Source organism: Nilaparvata lugens, chromosome 2 (genome assembly GCF_014356525.2).
Source record: "Nilaparvata lugens isolate BPH chromosome 2, ASM1435652v1, whole genome shotgun sequence".
NCBI lineage: Eukaryota > Metazoa > Arthropoda > Insecta > Hemiptera > Delphacidae > Nilaparvata > Nilaparvata lugens.
In genome coordinates this window covers 80,480,855-80,503,988 of record NC_052505.1, presented here as the reverse complement: position 1 = coordinate 80,503,988, position 23,134 = coordinate 80,480,855, and the positions used below count along the sequence as shown (strand labels likewise).

The 23,134-nt window shown below is 34.3% G+C and overlaps 1 protein-coding gene across 5 annotated transcripts in view; it reads left to right on the top strand.

The window, feature by feature from the left end:
• The window catches only part of LOC111047676 (myocyte-specific enhancer factor 2), a 240,523-nt gene that overhangs the window by 160,721 nt on the left and 56,668 nt on the right, over window positions 1-23,134 (top strand). For 2 of the 5 annotated variants that reach the window (XM_039421868.1, XM_039421871.1), the window contains exon 1: window positions 20,821-21,047. The exons of 2 other annotated variants lie outside the window; for them this stretch is intronic. The gene's annotated coding sequence lies outside the window, so the exon portion shown is untranslated. Of the gene's footprint in view, window positions 1-3,851; window positions 3,895-20,820; window positions 21,048-23,134 lie in introns of those variants that run through there. One more of the 5 variants, XM_039421870.1, reaches the window with a different exon arrangement.

Genomic DNA, 23,134 nt, shown 5'->3' with positions numbered 1-23,134 from the left:
TTGATCATAGCATAGACTAAGTTAACAGATCTGGTTAGATCTGTGATCATAGTTTCAAGTAGTTTAATTGACAATTAGAAATTAATAAATTCATGATATACTGAATTATTGAGACGATTCCCAAAGTTTTTTCCTGATTCCAAGTAAAATAGTTGATTCTAATATATCATCTGACTGACAGGTTGCTTTGAACGGACTGCAATCGTTTTGTTTATATCAAATTTTTGGAAGCCGTTGACATACCTCGTAGAATTTGCTGGGGATGAGCCAAGAGTGCCACGGTCATATAATCACTCGGCTCTCGTTCTACCACAGATTGTCAAGGGAATTTCCACAATGATTTGGTTCAAACTGTTATTCAATCCGGTTCAGAATGATTCTATTATATTATTTTCTATTTGTTTGAATCAAATTCTATATTATTATGTTCTATAGTAATTTTTATGACGTTATGCGTTATGCCTTACACTGATTTGAAGAGTCGTAAGGTTATAGAAGGCATAAATGACTGTCAAAATAATCAGGTCAAGAAGTACATCAAAATCATATATTATCTACAGAATATTAAGGATTCAAAGGCTAATTTTATTTAAAGGCTTCCTGGTAAATATATTTTCCACGTTTAATTGTCTTTTTTTGACCGAGCGAAGTGAGGTCTGAAATTCAAGTCGATGGTTTGGCATTTCTCTTAATGTTTAAATGTTTGAATGTTTATATGTTGCGCATTTACGGCGAAACGCGGTAATAGATTTTCATGAAATTTGACAGGTATGTTCCTTTTTTAATTGCGCGTCGACGTATATACAAGGTTTTTGGAAATTTTGCATTTCAAGGATAATATGAAGGAAAAAAGAGCCTCCTTCATACGCCAATATTAGAGTAAAAATCAGACTATAGAAAATTATTCATCATAAATCAGCTGACAAGTGATTACACAGATGTGTGGAGAAGCCAGTCTATATTGCTGTATTTCCATAAGGTCTATAGTTTCATTCACTTGTGGATGAGAATACTGCGTGAGGTCTACTGTTCACAGAACTACTAGTTTAAATAATTTTATGATATGCATGAAATCAATATTGGGTACCCACATTCAACTCTGGAAGGAACAATTGGGATATGGAACTAACTGGTTTGAAGGCGGTAATATTGGGAGAATGCTCTATACTAAGGTGTTTTTACATTCATATAGGCCTAATATATTCGAAGACTAGTTTACAAGTCTATTTGGTAGATTTTGGAGTATTTGGAAGAAGTGCAATGTATTTTACCAGTTCCCAAGTCAAATTTCCAAGTATATTACTTCATCTTCTGTAGTTTTTTTTTCTATAAAATGAAGCAATTCAATTGAGACAAAATTAGGAAATAGAAGAAGCTTGGGCAATAGCCAGTTTTTTTTCTCTGACTATTGTATTGTTTGTTCCATCCAATAAATGATTACTTTCTTTTCCATTTTCTTTTAATGTGTTGAGTTGATGGTGCCTCTCGAGTTGAAGGTGATTGAATTTGTCTTTGTCGTTTAGAAAAACAAATTGAAAAAAGGCTGTTTATGGTGGATATAGAAATCACTACTGACAATATTTGCATCATTGGTTTAAAAGAATGGTAACTAGTTTATGGTGAGGATAGAAATCTCTACTAACAATATTGTCTGACATCTTCCACCACATTATGTGCTAACTATCACAATTTCCTGGTTTTTCCGAGATACCCCAACAACGGGAAAAATTACTGTCAATATTTCCTCCCTCTGGCTTTCAGTTCGAGTAAGCGTTCTCTCATTTGAAGAGATACATTAATTCTTGTAGGACAACGGCGATTGTTGAGCGTGCTCGATGTACCGTGATGCAGTTGAGTCACCTTTACCCCCTACCCCCTTTTTTCAGACCTCCCTCCTCCGACCGAGGGGCCTCCACCCATGGCCCTCACCATTCGGCTTTCTCAGTGTCCAATTATAACTCGCAAGACAGACTCCAAGGCGATTACGCATCGACGAGCAAACTAACAATGAGCACGCTTCTCTTCAAATGATCTCAAAACAAGAGCGTGTTGAGATTATCTAGTTGCTACTACAGTGAGATTTAGGTGGCTTATTAACGAATAAAACGTTTTCCTCCTATCACTGCTGGGAAGCGGGTGGACATAGTAGGTGGAAGTGTAGGTAGCCTATTCCCTGAATATCGATTCAATGAATTGCTATAATCGAAACCCTCTACCGGATGACTGCTCAAAGTAATACTGATCAAATTGAAATTCTACTAGGAAATGGCTTATCATCAATATAATTCCATGTGAATGTAGCAAATTAATACGTATGATACAGATTGCCATTGATGAAGCCCTGTTGTTGAAATGTAATCGATATTCTCTCAATCACTTCTCTTTATGATGTCCATTCATTGCTGTAACAGGTATTGTCAATGATTTGCTCATTGATCAAGTGCACTTCTTGTATTTCGAGACTCATTGTATGGGTTCGCCTCAATGTCTGTATTACGTATCGATTGGATTCAATCAACCCACAGTATTTCGTTGTCAATGGCAAATGAACTTCATGAGTTTGTTTTGAACAGAGTTTATAAAATTTTAAGTGAACTGAGCTGTTTGAATTTCATTACCTTTAAATTCAGTTGTGGATTTTTGTAAGAGGAATTGTTTCATCCGATGAAATTCAATGAATGAAAAACAATTTGACAGAAAATAAATGAGGAGCTGAAGATGAATACATAGTAATTTGGCAATGACAAATGAACTTCATGAGTTTGTTTTGAACAGAGTTTATAAAATTTGAAGTGAACTGAACTGTTTGAATTTCATTACCTTCAAAGTCAGTTTTGGATTTTTATAAGAGGAATTGTTTTATCCGATGAAATACAATGAATGAAAAGATAAAGATGAAAACAAAGTAATTGGGAAGACATATAGTACGATATTAATGGAAAATTGATTGAAGGAAGATTGTGAAAATAAGTAATCCTCTTCACTCACTGAAAGGACATCAAAAACACAATTTTAATTTATTCATTCCATCTAATCACAAGCATATCATGTTCAATTATTTGGAGAGGATTGCTCTACAACAGCTGACAGTTGATCATTTACAGTATTATTATTAAAAAATGAATAATACAGTTGCTGTGCTGAACGCAAATCCAATTTCTTTTGAGGTGAAAGAGTAATTATACAATTATTGTCAAATCCACAAAAATTAAGTTTACTCGAGATTCAACTCAATACTTGGCATCATCTTCAGTTTCCACTGAATATTAGTATAATTACTTTTTCACCTCATAATGGAGAAGTGCCACAACATTTCTGAAAACAGTGTAAATTTTACCAATTTCTTTTGATAGTTTCTTCTTATGAAGAATTCAGATTCGTAAGAAATTTGAGCTCTTTCATTTATTATAAAACTTATTCTTTACATTTACTAGTACTAGTCCTAACCAAATCTGAACCTTTCATGTATTCTAATCATTTCAAAGATGTATGAAATCTGTTATTGTGCAGATGCTTGCCAAATTCAAATTGGTTCCTTATAATTTTGTTGAGAATAATATTATTATGTCTAGCGTCGGAACGGCTAGCTAACCAATTTTGTTTATTTATTCCTATTGAAATCTACAGAGCGATTATTGTTGTCACTGGTGTTAATAGGCTCTTAAAAGTTGGCAACACGAGAAACTTGTGAAAAGTGACAGCTGTAATTAAGCCTGAGGCCTCTCAATTTGGTGCTGTTGTCTCTGAACATTGAGTTTGAAGAATCATTGTAGGTAGGCCTACTGGACTCATTATTACATGTTATAATTTTGTGATTTTATCGTAACTAACTGACTTTTGTTTGTTTCCAGGTAAGGAGCGAGACAAATGGAAAATTTTATCTTGAGGTTTGCAGTAAGTTTGAATATCCATTACTCTCTAGTCTATACTTTTCCTTGATTCATTTTTCCACCTGACGCTGCACATTCTCATTTTCCTATAAATAAAATTAGTGGTGTCTCATGAAAACTCGAAGTTTGATCAATTTTGATCAGTAGTCTATGTTGTTGTTTTGCATCTCCATACAATAGGCTCCAAATTTTAAAAATACCGGCTTGTAAAGCGATTTCAAACACTGATCTCTTTTATCACCTCTTAGATACACTAACTAATGAGATTCAAACAAAACTCGAAGTGCACTTCATAAGAATAAATCATTTTGAGTAGTTTCAGGAAGGTATATTATGTATTGTTGAGTTTAAAGTTATTTCAATTTTACAATGAAGTTGTATTATGATTTAATAAATATTTGTGTCAGAGTGAATAACATTAGGTGATATTATCCCAAAGTGATATCTTGTTAATAAATTGTCGCTAACCGAGAAGTCTTTTTCTATTTCATATTTAAGTTAAGTTATGGTGCAATGGACAAAACAGAACAATCAGTTACAAAAAAATGAAGAAATTTAATCAGGTCGATCAAGAAAACAGAGCTATTGTTATCAATTGTTTTATTGTATGTAATGGATTATTTTTATATATCCCTCAAATAGCTTGCAGCTAGAGGTATACTATCGCACTGTTGTAATATTCAAATAAATAAATAAACTATCAACTTCAGACAACTTTTAATATTCATAGTTAGTTATATTGAGTATTCATGAAACATAGAAGATTGAAAAAAATATTGTAAATCATCATCATCATCAACCAAGAACTACTGTATTTAGTAATATTGTAAGAAAATAACAGTATATCACCAAAAGGTGCTTCTATCAAGTATCCTACAAAGTAGATCAAACCTCGACAGTCTTTAACCTCATCGATTAGAAATTATTGCAAGTTACTAATAATTTGACCCATGAAATATTCAATAAGAAAGTGTCGGTAAGATAGATGGATTTGTTGTTGTCGGGTCACGTGACTGGAGTGTTCGGGTGTTTCCGGTGGTGTTCGGCGGTGTTCGGCAGGCTGCATCCAGCGCCGGCGGCCGAGCGAGCGACCGACCGACGGCGCGATTTATTTTGATCCCCTCGCGGCAACACTTTTAAACTAGCATCGCCGCCTCACAATTATTTTTGGGAACTTTATTTTGAGTCCGTTGTGTTTATAACTTTTGCAGGAACCCTACACGCTTCTGAGCTCAGTAAGTATCGTGCACTCATCTTGACATTATCGCCAGTATTTAGTTGTAGTAGTTTTAGTTGTGAAATATTTTATAATAGTTGTGTGCTGATTTGTGTGTGTGGTGATGGCTGCAGTCAAACCACGGCTCACATCTATCTGGGATTATGACTTCGGCAATCTGGCCACCGAATTTCATAAGTGAGTAGTCTGTGATAATCAGCTATGAAACAAATTCGCCCGTTCAGACCTGTTCGTAGTGAACATTCCATACTCAGTGATTGTACTTTGGCTACTGCAGATTGTCCTCATTAGAACGGTTTTCGTTGTGAAACCGTTAGTCGCGTATGGAATCGTCATTGTCGAATGTCGATTACACACTAGTCTATACTTTTCCTTGATTCATTTTTCCACCTGATGCTGCACATTTTCATGTTTCCTATAAATAAAATTAGTGGTGTCTCATGAAAACTCGATGTTTGATCAATTTTGATCAGTAGTCTATGTTGTTGTTTTGCATCTCCATACAATAGGCTCCAAATTTTAAAAATACCGGCTTGTAAAGCGATTTCAAACACTGATCTCTTTTATCACCTCTTAGTTACTAACTAATGAGATTCAAACAAAACTTCAAGTGCACTTAAAAGAATAAATCATTTTGATTAGTTTCTGGAAGAAATATTATGTATTGTTGAGTTTAAAGTTATTTCAATTTTACAATGAAGATGTTTTATGATTTAATAAATATTTGTGTCAGAGTGAATAACATTAGGTAATATTATCCCAAAGTGATATCTTGTTAATAAATTGTCGCTTACCGAGCAAAGTCTTTTTCTATTTTATATTTAAGTTAAGTTATGGTGCAATGGACAAAACAGGTCGATTAAGAAAACAGAGCTATTGTTATCAATTGTTTTATTGTATGTAATGGATTATTTTTATATATCCCTCAAATAGCTTGCAGCTAGAGGTATACTATCGCACTGTTGTAATATTCAAATAAATAAATAAACTATCAACTTCAGACAACTTTTAATATTCCCAGTTAGTTATATTGAGTATTCATGAAACTTGGAAGATTGAAAAAAAGATTGTAAATCATCATCATCATCAACTAAGAACTATTTAGTAATATTGTAAGAAAATAACAGTATATCAACAAAAAGGTGCTTCTATCAAGAGTATCCTACAAAGTAGATCAAACCTCGACAGTCTTTAACCTCATCGATTAGAAATTATTGCAAGTTACTAATAATTTGACCCATGAAATATTCAATAAGAAAGTGTCGGTAAGATAGATGGATTTGTTGTTGTTGTCGGGTCACGTGACTGGAGTGTTCGGGTGTTTCCGGTGGTGTTCGGCGGTGTTCGGCAGGCTGCATCCAGCGCCGGCGGCCGAGCGAGCGACCGACCGACGGCGCGATTTATTTTGATCCCCTCGCGGCAACACTTTTAAACTAGCATCGCCGCCTCACAATTATTTTTGGGAACTTTATTTTGAGTCCGTTGTGTTTATAACTTTTGCAGGAACCCTACACGCTTCTGAGCTCAGTAAGTATCGTGCACTCATCTTGACATTATCGCCAGTATTTAGTTGTAGTAGTTTTAGTTGTGAAATATTTTATAATAGTTGTGTGCTGATTTGTGTGTGTGGTGATGGCTGCAGTCAAACCACGGCTCACATCTATCTGGGATTATGACTTCGGCAATCTGGCCACCGAATTTCATAAGTGAGTAGTCTGTGATAATCAGCTATGAAACAAATTCGCCCGTTCAGACCTGTTCGTAGTGAACATTCCATACTCAGTGATTGTACTTTGGCTACTGCAGATTGTCCTCATTAGAACGGTTTTCGTTGTGAAACCGTTAGTCGCGTATGGAATCGTCATTGTCGAATGTCGATTACACACTTGAAATCAATTATCATTGTAGTTATTTGATGATATGACCATCATCATTTACCAATTACTTGTTCTTGAATATGAACATGAATATTTTCATCAAACGTAGTTCATGTTCCCTTGTCTTGATCCAAGTAGACTTATGTAATGGCGGCCTTCCACTTTTCACTCATTGGTGCTGGTTTTTTATGTTCATTTAGCTATAGTTCACTGATGTACCCCCGCTCGCTCAAGTGTTTTTCATGAGAATATTTGAATTAAATTTATTTTATTTCATTCGATAGTATAAGTTTGTAAAATTTTACCTCATTAATTCAGTTATCATGTATAGGTCTATGAGATACAAGAAATATCCTTCTCATGATGAAATTTGATTGAAAATTATAATAATCGTTCTATTATTTTAATTTTTTCAAGAGATTATGATTTCAATACTGACTTTAATTATTATATTATTATTATTAGCGTATGGCTTTGAATGGTGGGGAGACCCAAGGGTAGTTCCACCTCGCCGTATATAGTCCAAAGTTCCCTAATGGGAAACCGGACACTAAGGTAATAGTGAGCACAATACTTTAAATTTACACTTTTCACTTGGAAATAAAGTTCATTTTAATGTTAAAAAGTCCAAACATATACAAAACCGAAACAAAACCACTAAGCCAAATTTAGAAAATATTAAATTTAGACAATAAATTTAGAGCCGAAAATTTATAGCACGTTACAATTTTGCCATGGTTAATTATGATTTTTTATCACTTAGTTATAATCAAGCCCTGTTTTCAAGCTAAGACGAAAATGTTTTGTATGAATATATCCGTTCATCAATATCAATCTTCAATCAATCTATCAAAAAAGGAAACTGAATAGAAATTTGTGTTTGGCAAAAAATATTGCATCTTGAGCGTCAGTTGCGAACAGATGAAAATGCGCTCCTTTCCTGTCTATCATTGTTGAGAAATAATATAATCTACTTTCATTATTAAGATGGTATATTGTATCAATTCGAATTGATATTTTCAATACTTATCTGGTGATTTGTTTGAATTATATAACAACATCGTACACTTGTATTAAATTTCACTGAGTATAGCATATATATCAATATTATTTTGCGGCTGTGATGTTATACTGTGCAATATAATATTGTGTTGAACGTATAATAGCGTTAAGGTTATGCTGTTGCACTTCAAAAATCCATTTATGCATGAAAAATTGGCACACTTTTGTTACAATTTGTACAATTCCCTAATAGCTAATGAAAAATTACCAAAAATAACAATTTCCTGACATTGAACGAAATTTGAATCTATTATCACAGACACAATCCTTTTCACATTAATTCTTGTTTGTGCTATTATGTAGCAAATTATCAAAATGCATTAAACGTCTACAGTTGAAAATCAAAATTAGTAGGTTATGAAAACTTGAATCGAGAACGATTTCATGGACTTGAACCTAATTAAAAACAATCCGAAATATGCAAGATATGTTATTATTTGAAAAATAATACTACTGTATATGGAAAAATTTCTATTTATTTGAAAAATAATGGAAATGTTCATCATAATATGATGAACATTTTGAACATTTTTTCATGATAACATAAAATTATCATGAGCGTAGCTAACACTACTGTACATCATTAAACCACGTTTACTTGTAGATAAGGTTGCATTAATTTATCATAATGTGTTTCATTAGGGGTTCAAACGAACAGCTGACATTTCTCCGTTTAATAATTTATCTGTATACGGGCCAAGTTGAATTATTATATTGCTGTTCCAGTCGTTGAACCTGATTCAAAACAATCAACTTGTATCTTGTATATTATGAAACATGTACGCTACTCATGTGGTATACGTGAAATAAAAATAATTATACTGTTTCAATCATGTAACTACAAATTGTTCAAATTTACAGACTTTATATAAAATTTTTTCAGTCATTTAACAGCAAATTCGGAAGAAAAAAATAACTCGGAAAAATAACTAAGGATTGCCTTAGTATTTTATCTGACAATGTTATAACATCAGTGTCATTTATTCATAACATAAATAAATGAATGTTCCACCAAATGGTTGAAAGTTACAAATTGAATCATGTAGATGTAGCAGATCTGATTTGCGTTCTATCGTGAAGTAGAGAGATTCTACCTGATGACATGTGGTGGGCAGAAGGTTTGGGGAGAGAGGGCAATTGAGTAGTGATTTTCGCCTGTATAAATGTTGCATTTGATGTGTGCTGATGTGCTGATGTGCTGATGGCTGGTCTAAGCAGTAGCAGCCCAGTGCAGCAAGCAGGAGGCCTCTAGCTGTAGCGCTCCTTGGCTGCCAGTCGCTGATCGCTGAATAATTCACGGTCAGTTACACGGTTTCTGCATCAGCAGCTGTCGGCCTGCACAGCGACCTGCCTAGCTGCTAGCTGCTAGGATGCGAATGCCCGCCCGTCGGGTAATTAGGTCTACTCTCTCACTCCCTATACATACATCTGACCTCTCCTTCAATACGGTACTGTACATCTGATGTTTTTTGGTAATATTCAGTTAGGGGTAGTTTCAGTTAGGCAATTTCAGTTAGAGGTATCACTCTCTATCACTCTACTATCAAATAATTACTCTACTATCACTCTCTCACTACCTATGTGCATCAGACCTCTAATTGCAGTACCGTAGTTTTTCAGTAATTTCAGTTAGGTAATTCCACTTACAGGTCAGTAATGCAGCACTCAACTCTCAATCTCACTCTCTCTCTCTCTCTCTCTTTGGTAGAGAGTTAGTGGGAAGGATACTTCGAATATTCTTTCCGAAGAATGGACATTGATATGTCCAAAGCTCCGCCAATTTATGTAGATGCATAACAATATTATCTATTTTATCTATAGTTATTAAAAATCGCTTTTTTTCATATCATATACAGCTCAACAATTATTTTCTTAGTTTATATTTTGTAAATTCATCTATAATTTTGCTGTATTGTAAGCTATTGTATATAAGTTTATAAGCCAGTACATATTGTAATCTACATAAATAAAGTACTCAATCAATTAATCTCACTCCCTATACAAACATCTGACCTCTCCTTCAATACAATAGTGCACATCTGACGTTTTCTGGTAATTTCAGTTGGGGATAGTTCCCCTCAATCCCTGAATAAATCTGACCTTTCCTTTGATACAGTACCGTACATCTGACTTTTTGCAGTAATTTTAGGTAGGGATTTAGGTAGTCAATTAGGTAATTTCAGTTAGGGGTGGATTCAGTAGATAATTCCAGTTGGAGGTCTGATCTGACCTCTCTTTTAATACAGTACTCTCCTCTCGAACCCTCTCACTCTCACTACCTATGTACATCTGACCTCTTCTCTAATACATTACTGTATATCTGACGTATTTCAGTTAGAGTTAAGTATCTGACCTCTCCTCCAATACACTAGCGTACATTTGACATTTTAAGTGATTTCAGTTAGGTTATTTCACTTACAGGTCAGTATCCGACCTCTCCTTCAATACAGTATCACACATTTGACATTTTTAGTGATTTCAGTTAGGGGAAGTTTCAGTTAGGTTATTTCACTTAGAGGTCAGTATCTGACCTCTTCTTCAATACAGTAGCGTACAATTGACATTTTTAGTGATTTCAGTTAGGGGAAGTTTCAGTTAGGTAATTTCACTTACAGGTCAGTATCTGACCTCTTCTTCAATACAGAACTGTACATCTGACGATGATTTTGTAGTAGCTCCAATATTCATTGTTCAATACAATTTCCATTGTTTTCAAAGTTACTTAACAAAAACAACCGTATCTCTCAATGGATTTCGAAATAAATCTTGTACAGTATATACCATTCATTGTATTCTTTTTCTTTAATTTCAGTGTAATTCATTGTTTAAGTAACATCAAAACCATATCTATATCTCAATATAATTTTGAATATCAAATTCATTTCATCACGGTTTCAGTTGATCACGAATCAGTTGTTTGGTAAGGTCTCAATTTTTCGAAATCTCAGCTCGTCAAATTCCCGTTGCTGTAACCCTTGTGCTTTCTCTGACTCCCATTCTCCTCTGTAACTTGTATAGTAGTTTGCTACATTCTTGATATTTACAGTGTTCAATACAGCGACATTGTTGGCCTCTCAATGATTGTTAAAAATCTTGCGTAGAATCATACAATTTTTTTCAATGTTCATTTTTATTAACTTCAATATCTCTGTTTATCCAATCCTTTATCAATGTACATGTATCTCATATCCCTACTCTAGAGTAACTTATGATTCTTCCTACCCCAGCTTGTATACCTTGAAAGTCCGTAATCATAACGCTTCAGCGTCCTATCTTGAATCTTCAATTCAACTAGTCACCAGTTTCAATGAGACCAGATCATCAGTATTGAACTGAGTAGAATATATAGATAAATCACATTTCGGTATGCCTACACTACATGTGGACAGAACATCAATACCATTTTATATAAAACACTACACTTTAATCTGAGGAGCTATTGCATTTACCCATGCAAAATGCAAGTTTAGATTTTATCAGAGTGCAATATACCCCATCGTTTAACCTTCTAATGAATTCAGTTGTTTTCCCACCGTTATTCCAGTAAAATTAATAAGCTTGGTAGAGTTCAAATCCAATATCATGAAGTTACAAAACTGAATGACCCACAGCCTTTGAAACAAGAGTTATGAATGAATGCTGTTTCTCTTTGAATCCAGTCGGTTTCGAATCTGTACTTGATGTATTTTTCAAAATACATTTGTATTCTCAAAAGTATCTATCGTTTTTTATTTTCATTTGAAACTAGTTGTTTCTCAGTTATTACAAATTGAACACGTGCCGTTTTTTCTCAATTCAATGTTGAGTTTCCGTTTTTTCTTGTTCAATTTCCACCCTGTTCTGTAACTGTCCCGATGTTGCTTCGTCTATCTGCTTGCAAATTAATCGACATTATTGCTTATTGCCGACTTTGAGAGAATGAAACACGCGCAACTAGTTGATGAAATGTTCTGCTCGTGACGTTTCAGAGGCAATCAATTCGCTCCACTGTTGTGAATTTCGATTTTGCAGTCCGAATGAGCATTTCCAGTGTGATAGAAGATACAACCGAACCCTGGTTGTAATCAGATTCTATGGGTTTGTTGTAGCATAAATTTCGTGAACCACTGATCATCATGTTTTATATCTCTCTAGCGATAGATCTTTCCTCATCATAGTTACCTACTGAACCACGAATAATAAGGGATCGGTCACTGAATCAAATAGAAAGGTAAAAATTCTAGATCTCATATTAGTTTACAAACTAAACCACGTTATAGTTTTGATTTTTGTTCGTTTGATCTCAGTTACTGTAGTTTTCAAACTCAACCTCGCTATAGCATTTATTTTTGCTCTTCTGATCTACATTGAAAGCTTAAAAAGGTTTGTAAATAATCTTTTTACCAGACTTGTATTGTATTGGATTTTATATTCCCTGTCGAACGAGAACAGTTTCCCGGCTTTGTAGTACACAATTACTGTTTTGAAACAAAAAGCTATTCAATCAAACACTCGAAGAAATTTTCCGCATACCACTTCGATCGAGGATTGCTATTTCATGAAACAGGTCAATCGTTCATAATAGAAAATCAAAGAGTTTTCATTCTTTATTCATCATTACTGCACTCAAAAATATATGTAACAATTGGTTTTGAATTTAAGTTTAACAGAGTTTAATATATTTTCATGGAAACTCAATATCCCTTTCTTACGTATCAGTCTATCATCCAATTATAATGAGAGAGTATTTTCATGGAAATTCAATATTCCTTTCTTAACTGTCAGTCTATTTTTCAATAATAAGTAAGAGTTCCATAGAGAGTGCTTTACAGCATCACTCTACCATAGTTAATGTACATCCATAGTTTACCCATATAATCTACCACAAATATAATATACATTCTCTTCCACTCTACCTTAATAACGTCTTCGAATAACATATTCATAATTTCACCAACTACTGCATTTTTGAACATTTTTCCTCTAGTGTTCCTTCAATACAGAAGTGAAATGATGGAAATCAGGTGTTCACTATGTTCTATGTAAAGCATTGAGTGCTTGGTGCACATGAGTGTACCATATAATTTTGATTAAGTGTTCCGATTATATTTTTGCTTGTACTTATGCATCGTTTTCACATGTTATAAATATATACTGTATTTTGATTCTAAATTCTAAGGATGAAAGGATCCTTTGCAACCTGGTTTTGACCTGTAATAAAAAATGTTAATTCTAAATTCTAGGTTGCTGCTCTCCTAGCCTATTAGTCTAGTCTAGCCTAGCATAGCTTCTCATTACCCTATGCTTTCTATTATCCTACCACCATACTCACTCCACTTGCTTTTGTTAGAGACAAGTTCGGCCTTGAAAGCAGAGCTGAAGAGTCGCAGGTAAGTGATGAATTTCCATTATATAATTCTGCGTGAGTTGAAGCAGCAAGCAGAGTGTTTTAATCTTTGTCTGCTTTTCCGAGCGCCACTCTCAGTTTCCACGCGCTCACAAAGGGCTTTTCCACTCCGTCAAACCGGGCTCTTCATCGTGTTGGTCCTTTTCCTCGATGGAAAACTGCTTTCCCACTCGTTTGCTTTCTCCCACCTCCTCACTCTCTCCACCCATACATTCTTTCCTCTCTTAGTCCCTTTCTCTCCTGCCACAGTGTTAATTGATACACGCGTTCGCCTTTGTAATGTGTATCGTCAATATATAGTCGTTCGATTGAAATCTGTTAAATGTCCAGGTTGGCTCTCATCGGCCTTTATTCGTCGATCAGCTTCCTAATTAATCTATCAGTGTAACTTTGTTTAACAACCGTTTTATGCTTCGTTTTAGTTTATGTAACTGTTCTCAAACCCCACGAGTATAAAATTCAAGTTAAAGTCTAGATAGCTAGCAATAGACAAATAATTATTAACAGTGATATTATAATATGTAATTATTTATTTATTTATTTATTTATTTATGGAGACAACAGGTCACCCCTAATGTGTCTCCTTCACAAATACAACAATACAAGATACAATACGTGAAATACAACAATACAATGAAAAAAAAATGCACAAAGTAACTTTCAATTGCAATATTGTTAAAAGAAAAAAAAACTATAGAAATACAAGAGAAGGAAAGAAAAATAGATGTATACAATAAAATAATTATAAAACGGAATATAGAAATGAAAAGGTTCTAAAATTAAAATAAAAATGTTACAAGAATGGATAAAACTAACAAATGAATGTCAGAGGACTGGTACCTGCCAATGAAGCAACAGAATGAGTAATATGTACGAGAACATAGTGCAATAGATACACACCTATATACAGCAACAAATAATCGACAACACGACTGAGCAAGGATATCTCACAATAGACTGTTTAATATTCTATAAAATTTTCACGAGAGAACCAGAAGATGTCCAGTTGCCCAGAGAAACAGTTGAGAAGTCTTTGAATTCTGTTGACTGGAGAATTATAGTGACTCACAGTTCTGGACCGGGGCACAAAAAAAGAGAAAGTGGAGCGACGTGATATGGTAGATATATAAATATTTTCATATGAAAGCAAATATGGGGAATCTATTTTATTATTTATAAGCTATGAAGAAAAATTAAAGACTTAACATCTCGTCTTGTTTTTAATGATTTCAATTGAAACATATTTCTCAGAGTGTCAGAGGGAAAGTCAAACGGACAATTGAAATTGAATTTTCTGAAGTGAATGTACCTTAAAAATTTATTTTGTGTAATGTGTCATTGGTCATAATAATTATGCGTAAACTCAATATAATACAGTAGATACAATTAGAGAATCAAAGATAATAGTTGATCGATTGTCAAGTGTGATGTAATAAAGCAATAGTCCTCGAGGGGTGAAGGGTATTCAGATGATGAGATTAACAATGACATATACTGTGTAAAATGTTCCATTGGTCATAATTATGTATAAATTCAATATGATACAGTGAATACAATTAGAAAATTAAAGTTAATAGTTGAAAAATTGTCAAGTGTGATGGAATAAAGCAATAGTCCTCGAGGGGTGAAGGGGATTCAGATGATGAGGTATTTGAATGGAAATGGAGTATCATGGATTTTCAGAATGGAAATGAAGTATCATGGATTTTCAGAATGGAATATTGGACGACATCAGTTGAATAATAAACAGGTGATGAAAAACTTGAATTGGTAAAAACTTGAATGAAAAGAAAGTATTAAGATTGGAATAATCATTACAGTAGCAAACAAGGAAATTGAAACTAATCAATTAACAATTCAGCGAGGAAAATAAGCCAGCAGCTGAGAATCATAGTTAACTTAGGACAGGAAGGGCACGTGTTATCCAACCTGAGATAACTGCTTGGAAAAACCATGCGGTAGAAAATTAGAAAGCTGGATTTAGAAGGTCACTTCATCATCATACCAGTTCAAAACACATTACTGTATGCATGTTTTAATTGCAATAAGAATCCAAGAAAATCATAATTTTCATTCACAACTCAAAACTATTGAGGGTCCTGCCAAACCCGATGGTTTTTCGGTGGGTGCCCAGTTACAAAAAACAAGTTACAAAAGTTAAATAAATTTAGACAAATAAACTTAGCACTTTATGTTTTTAGAATGCTGTAAACAGAGTGGAATTAAAATGCATTAGAAAACTACAATCCAGTCGGAGGAAAAACCAAGTAGAATGTTATAGAATTTGAGGAAATTGAAATATCTTCAATCCCAGAATGTTCAAACAATTTTGTGTATGAGAATGTTTGTTTGTTTCATTGTGCTAGGTTTCAAACTGTCGTTCAAATGTGTTGTGTTCCGTAACAGGATTCGTAACAGGTAACGTAATTCATGCGTTACCTTACCGAAACATATAAAATGTCCATTATTGCCGGTAAATCTCATTTCTTTCAATTGCTAGTCTGCGCTTAGGATAGAAAACGCTTGTGTTCAATCCCTCAAAAATGTAAGTGAAGAATGTTGGTTACTGTAAAATTTACTAATTGCGCCCTTTCTTTCATGGCATTTGTGCGCCTAAGGGCATAGTAATGCCTGAGGGCCTAAGGCTTAATATAATAATTGTATTGCTATAGCCTGAGGGTAGTAAGGGAGAGTAGGAGAGGACGAGGTGATAGACAGAGAAGGAATAGTGTTTACGTAGTAAAATGAGTACTTTATTTGGGTGTGTGTCGTGACGAGGTGAAGAGAAGTTAAGAGGAATTTTGCAGAACAAAGGTGCTTTTGTCACTCACACAGGTCAGTGACAAAAGAAGGATTCGAAGAAAATTTACAGATTTTAGATTTGTGAGGCTTGCAAGAAAACAATAGTAAAGAGCCTATGTAAATGTTTGAATTTGAAATATAAGGAATCGGCAATGTTTGTAACAGTTCGTACAGTCCTTCCATTGAATAACTTCATGACTCATCATAGATAATAACTTGAATTGAATGCCTGAAGACTTAACAAGCATTTGATACATCCTCGAAAAAGTTGTAAACAATGTATTCTCTATCTATTGATATTTCCCTCTTCCTTTTCAAATCTGAAAAGTGTTGCCATTTTCATATCTGTTCCAATCTTGCCATATGAGGAACTCTTCCACAACTTTCCAGAACCATGCACAAATTTCGACTTTTCCTTCATGATTTTTCCCAACCTCAATAACACTCAAGTCAAAGTAACGTGATATAGGTTGGGAACTATATTCGGAAATCAAATCTAAACGATTAGTTATCAAAAATGTAGGTTGGGAACTGTATTGAGAAATAAATTTTAAACAATTATTTTTGTAGCGTGAAAGAAGTTGTGTGTATTTTTGCGTTCAAAATTTTATAAAATTACTTGATTAATTCAATATGAAGTGATAATTAAGTGTTATATTTAAATATAGTTTAGTGTTTTAATTTCTCTAAATTCAAAATTTTTAGCTTATATATATTTTTTGGACGAAAATTGAACTTGATTGTTTTACAGTAGAAACCTAACCTATTTTTTGGACATTTTATTAATTTATCAAAATTTGGGAATGGAATAGATTTGGGCCAAGCCTGTTGTTCCTTCCTAATCATATTTATATGATTTGTGATTCTGTCCACAAATAAATAAATATTGATGTTGTGGAACTTTTCCATAATTGAAGAGACTTGAAAATGATGTCAAAAACTTTATTCAAATAAAAAATAATATTTTACAGGAGCATGCTTTCGTGTGTGCTCACACATCGTCAGCTAATGATTGACAACATTTCAAGTCTCTTCAATTAAACAATAAATTATTAATCAAAGAATTAGGTTGAGAACTGTATTGGGAAATCAAATTCAAACAATTATTAATCGAAGTAGTTGAACTTGACGGCTGCTTCCAATTCATAATTCATCCCCCATATTCTGTTTCTATGAGACGTCCATGTACTAGTGGTGTGGTGACTAAGAAACGGAAGGAAGTAGCATGTAAACCGTAATTCAAATAAGAAATGAGGCAATACGATTGAGGAGTTGAGCGAAAGAAATGCAATAAAGAAGAAGAGGGAAGACAGTAGTGCGCTGGTTGTACTGTTTATGTGATGAACGACCAACAGCTGGCTGTGAGGTGTCGCTAGCTGTTCCTCCTCAGCCCTCCTCAGTCCTCCTCAGCGGGGGTGTACTGACATGCGGCACGTGGTGATCCGTGTGTGTGTGAGTGTGTGTGTGTGTGAGGTCTAAGTGCTAGTAGCTACTCTCCGGTGTGTAGCTCAGGCTGCAGCTGCTGGATCTTACTCAGTTTTCTTCTTCATGTGTTTTTTCTGTCCTTCTTCATCGTAATCATTTTTCCTGCTGCGTTAGTTCTTCTCCTAGCCTTCCATAGCCCATAAGCAACCCAGTCATCTCAGCCAGCGGATCAACGGAACGGAAGTTGTCTGCTGTCTTGTTCCTTGGTCCCTCTCTCCGGCGCACATCTTGAGTTTATCTCCAAGGGGGCGATGAACCCCAACCACTTTACCCTTCCCTTCTCCCCTACAAACACCTACAACAACGCAACACCCCTTCCTTTCCACACTAATGTCTACCTTCCAGTGTCTTGAATTTTATATTTGATTCTTGATAGCTGAATAAACCTTTTTCGATTTTTACTTAGTACCTTACGACTTTGAAGGAACTCACTCAAAGATCGGTGGTTCTCAGAGATTCTCAAATTCTCAAACTATCAACACAATAGAATTAAATTTTCAAATATTATCCTACGGCTTTAAAAGAACTCAAATTCAAATGATCTTTATTCACAAAAAAAGTAATACAGCAGCAGAAACATTATATAAATAGTGAATATTCCCCACAAAGACAACAAGTCTGGGTGTGGGGAATGAGCACCGTGAACTGCATTATAACAACCTGACAGTTAAAGATTTACAATAAAAAAAACAATAGAATAAGTAAAGTAGAGTAAATAGAAAAAATAAAAAACTCACTTAGAGATCGCTGGCTCTCAGAGATTCTCAAATTCTCAAACTATCAACACAATAGAATTAAATTTTCAAATATTATCCTACGACTTTGAAGGAACTCACTCAGAGATCGGTGGTTCTCAGAGATTCTCAAATTCTCAGTTGAATATCGAACTATCAACACACTAGAATTAAATTTTCAAATATTATCCTACGACTTTAAAGGAACTCACTCAGAGATCGGTGGTTCTCAGAGATTCTCACGGAATTTTCAGTTGAGTATCAATACAGTAGAATAGAATGGATGGTGTATTTCATTTCATTTACAATAGAGATTTTTATTAGTGCTACTTGAATGTTCAATTGTCATAGGAAATAACAAGTACCCTAGTGATATTTTCAAATCAAACACGACTAGTTTCGACAATTATGTGATTCTCAAGTGTCCTTTTCCAAATTAAGTGAAAAAGGACACTTGAGAAAGACAATTGTCGAAACAAGTCGTGTTCAATTTTAAAATATTACAAGGATATTAGTTGTTTTCTATAATTGTTCATTTCTTCCATATAATATCACAAACCATCTACAACGATTGGGGGAAGTCAAGAGACTGTCCCTCACCCGAATTTCAAAGTTCCCAAAAAAGGGCTATACTCTGACTTGTATAAACAGAAGCATTCTGTAATGCAACGCAGCCCAGATGTGTACATACAATCAGATGGAGTTGAATTGAGTGGGCAATAGGAATTCGAAAATGGTTGTTGATAATGATTGGAAAATAAAGTTTTTTTGCGCTGATTTTGGGATAACTTGGAACTTATATAATTATAGTGTATTCTCTTTCACCAATTTATCTTTGCCGACTGCCCCAAATCTCGTATTTTTTAATTGGACGTTTAGAGTTTAGACGCATTGGAATCCCTGGTCGGTTAACTTTTTTCCCAAATTAGTCGTTTCATGTTGTGGTAAGTAAGCTGGCTACAACTGGAACCTAATCTACTTCGAACACTCTTCTTCCTTATGAGCTTTACCATAGCTTGTATCCTTGCGGTTAGGAAATGTGAACGAGACAGCTGAAGCTGAAGGATTGTCGAAGCAGTTGTGTCGTGCGCCAGCCGTCTTTCAAAGACAAATTCTGTTTATGGCCGAGACGCGTGCGACAACTTTCAAGTAAAGACGGACGGGCACCTGAAACATTCTAACCGTAACAATGCTGCACGTATATTGTGTGACAGCTGATGATGACTGTATGCAGATGGCGCTTATGAGCCATTTATGGCCAGCTGTGTTCTGATTGTTTGAATTTGGGTTTAATTTGCACAGATCACCTAGGCTTAAAATACTTCTAGAAAGTCGCCTTTGTAAAATAATAATAAATAAATAGATACACAGATCTGTGTTGTGTTTTCCATGGCTGTTGATTCGATACTATAATATTATAATTGATGTTCATATACATTTCAATTTATTTCTTTCAAAATACAATTTCAATAAAAATAATTTACATATATTTTAATCCCTCTAGCCATTCTACTCTAGCTATTTGAGCGATAAATATACTATAAAAAGTCATTCTAATAATAATGTATACTCAACAATCAAATAATCGAAAACCATGCGTGGACTCTCCACACTCAATCAATCATACTACCATAAAGATGTAAATCGAGTATTAACTCTTATTATAATTACTGACTATTCAACTTCCGAAGTCTTTCAAGGAATCAGAAGATAAATCCATTTTTTATAGATGCTTTCAAAAATAGGGATACTTATCAATTGTTCAACTTCTATTCGAAAGTTACATTAGACAAAAGTATCATGGAATTTTGGTTAGCAATTACAAAGTCTTTCAAAACAAAGTATCTGTCATTTGCGTGGGAGTCTCCATACTCTACACATAATTACTCAACAGTCTCTTCATTCAATAGCTATTATTGTTGAGGAGATTAGAAAAAGACAGAACATCGAATGGAAATATATATTAAATTCAATGTTATTCTATCATAGGAAATCCAAACTGAAAAAGTAATTCGGTAATGAAATCAAATTGGTGATATTACAGAGTGTCGAGTGGAAAAATCCAATCAAAGGTGTGCGTTTCATCGCAAGGAAATTCAGTTATTAGTAGAGACAATAATTGAGTCCTTTGATGGATTCTACGTAGCTTTAAACTTTTAATAGAGGAAACTAAATTTTCCAGTGTACATTAACGATATTATTTCCCAGCCTAATCAATCTTTATTAGCAGTGTTGCATAATGATGTTATTGGTTGCTCGGTCCATGGATTCTCCACTCTAGCTGCCGTACAGTACTTCTCAGTAGCGCCGTGTCCCAACAGGGAGTGAGTGAGAGAGTAGATCGTATCGTTACTTCGCTTCCACGAAGAGGGAGAGGGAGTTAGGCAGGCGCTCTGCCATTGGTCGCCAGAAACTGACGTCACACGGCTCTGTGCCCAATAGCGCTCTCTATCGGTGTCTGTACTGTGAATGTGTCAGTAGGCTTTAGCGTGCGTAGGAGGAAGGAGCTCTCTCTGTGATACGTCTCAACGGTTGTGATTTTAGTTCGGAAGGCGCTTTATGAAGATTTTCAAGGTAAACCAACATATCATTTTTCCTATTACCGATTGTTACATATACTTGTCATGTGTGTTTAAAATAATATTGTATCAACAGTTATATTTGGGGGGATTGTCTGTTAGAAAATGTGTGAATTATAGGTTAGAGTTGTGTTGGAGTGCGGGTTTGTTGATGTTCATTCAATGTAATCAAATCTCGTAGAAGAACTCGGAGAAACTTTGTTTCATATCCATTGTAACATTGTTGAATCATTAGACTGTAAGGAATAGCCCTCATAGATTAGCAGTATGTTTTAAGCCAAAAGAAATAGCGACCAGGGTTTCATATTATACTCACAAAGGGGTTGTTACCAGTGCTGACATTTGTTTTTATATATGACATGTTTTTTGGGGGGCTCTGTCAAAATCAATAATTACAAAGTATTCCTTATAAAATCCTGATCTTGCACTGGACAGTTTCGTAATCGAAATTCAACATTACACTCTATACCGGTACTTTACTTGGATACTATAACATACTTTAAAACCTCTTTTGGTGTTGGAAAATTTAGGATTACATTTTCCTTTCTTGAATTGAGAAATATAGAAAAAATTCGTATCCGTTAATAAAGTTAAGAGTTATTCTTTTGATTTCTTGATCAATACCGTTGTTCTCATTTCTGTGATTATTGTTGTCATACTGAGTGAAACATAAATTATGGCTTCAAATATAGAAATCATATTTTTTTGTGAATTTGAAGAAGATTCCCGTTTTCTTTTTTGAAACACGTGGATAGTCATGAAGCTCATGCTTGTTTATTGTGGTTAGTGAATATTTCTATTATTAGAATAATATAGTGACCAATCACTTGAATCCAAATTTCTTATCGTATACCTTCGTCTTGTCTCCAGTCTTTTAATTTTACTGACGGTCATCTATGGCGAATCTTTTGTATTTGTGTTCTAAATTGATTTATTGTAGACTATTATTCGATTATTTATTGAATCTAAGCATAAATAAGTATTTATGCTCTTGTATTTAGTTTTAGTTTATCAGAGATTGACAATGGTGTAATAACCGAAACCGGTCTTTCTAATTATCAATAAATCAGTGGTTTTTTGACAATTTCTTAGTGTTTTTCATTCAACATAAATAAGTAATTTAGTTGAGTCATCAAGTCTTTCTGGAACCTCCAAAATCTATTTCCAATCAATGAGGCAATAATTAGGCAATTGGTAGTTTTAATATACAGAATGTTCATTATGTCGTGCGCATCAAAATAAGCATGTCTGTAAAAAGTGGGGATTCTATATTCGGTGTGCGGCTACCACAAGAAAGCATGTCTTGTAGACCTATGAAGAATGTGAAGTCATTCAATGTGTGCAGGTTACAACAGGTCTGCAATAATTTTTTGTGCACGATAATGTAAGTTTGTCATTTTGCCAAGAGCAACGAGTGTTTCTTCTTGAACACTATTTACCAGTGTAAACCAACGCCTCCAAATTTCTTTCCTATTAGGTTTATTCAGAGTATAAGGGGTGTAAGTCAAATTTATTGAACCCTTCGAGATAACATTACAGAAAAAATGAAGGCGTTGAATATTGGTAAGATACTGTTTTTCGTAGACATGCCTATTTTTATGTCGCGACATAATGATCGCACTGAAGTAGTAATAATATAGATGATAATTATTGTACAATTCTTGTCTTTCTACGAGAAGGTTGCACTTACAAATCTATTTACTTTCAAATTTAGTAGAAAATCTATTGATTAGTATCGGTGCATTCATTAATAACATTTTTTGACCCATGTCCTCTTATCGACACGTTATTATGTGAATTTCAAGCGTCCCTTCTTAGAATTATCCAAGTTCATTTCTTAGTTCAAGATGAATGATATATTTTTCAATATGGATGTTGTGAATGTGTATAATACCATAGAGAAACAATAGCGTAAGTAGATATCCCATGGTAAAGGGAATTTATGTCGCAACTTTTACAGTTATCTCAGGCTAATTACTGTCGATTATTGTCAATTTTTACTTTTTTGTTGGGGTGATAGTGTATGAACGGCACAATTTGAGAGACTACCAGCGTCACACAGCTGCATAGGAGAGAACTATG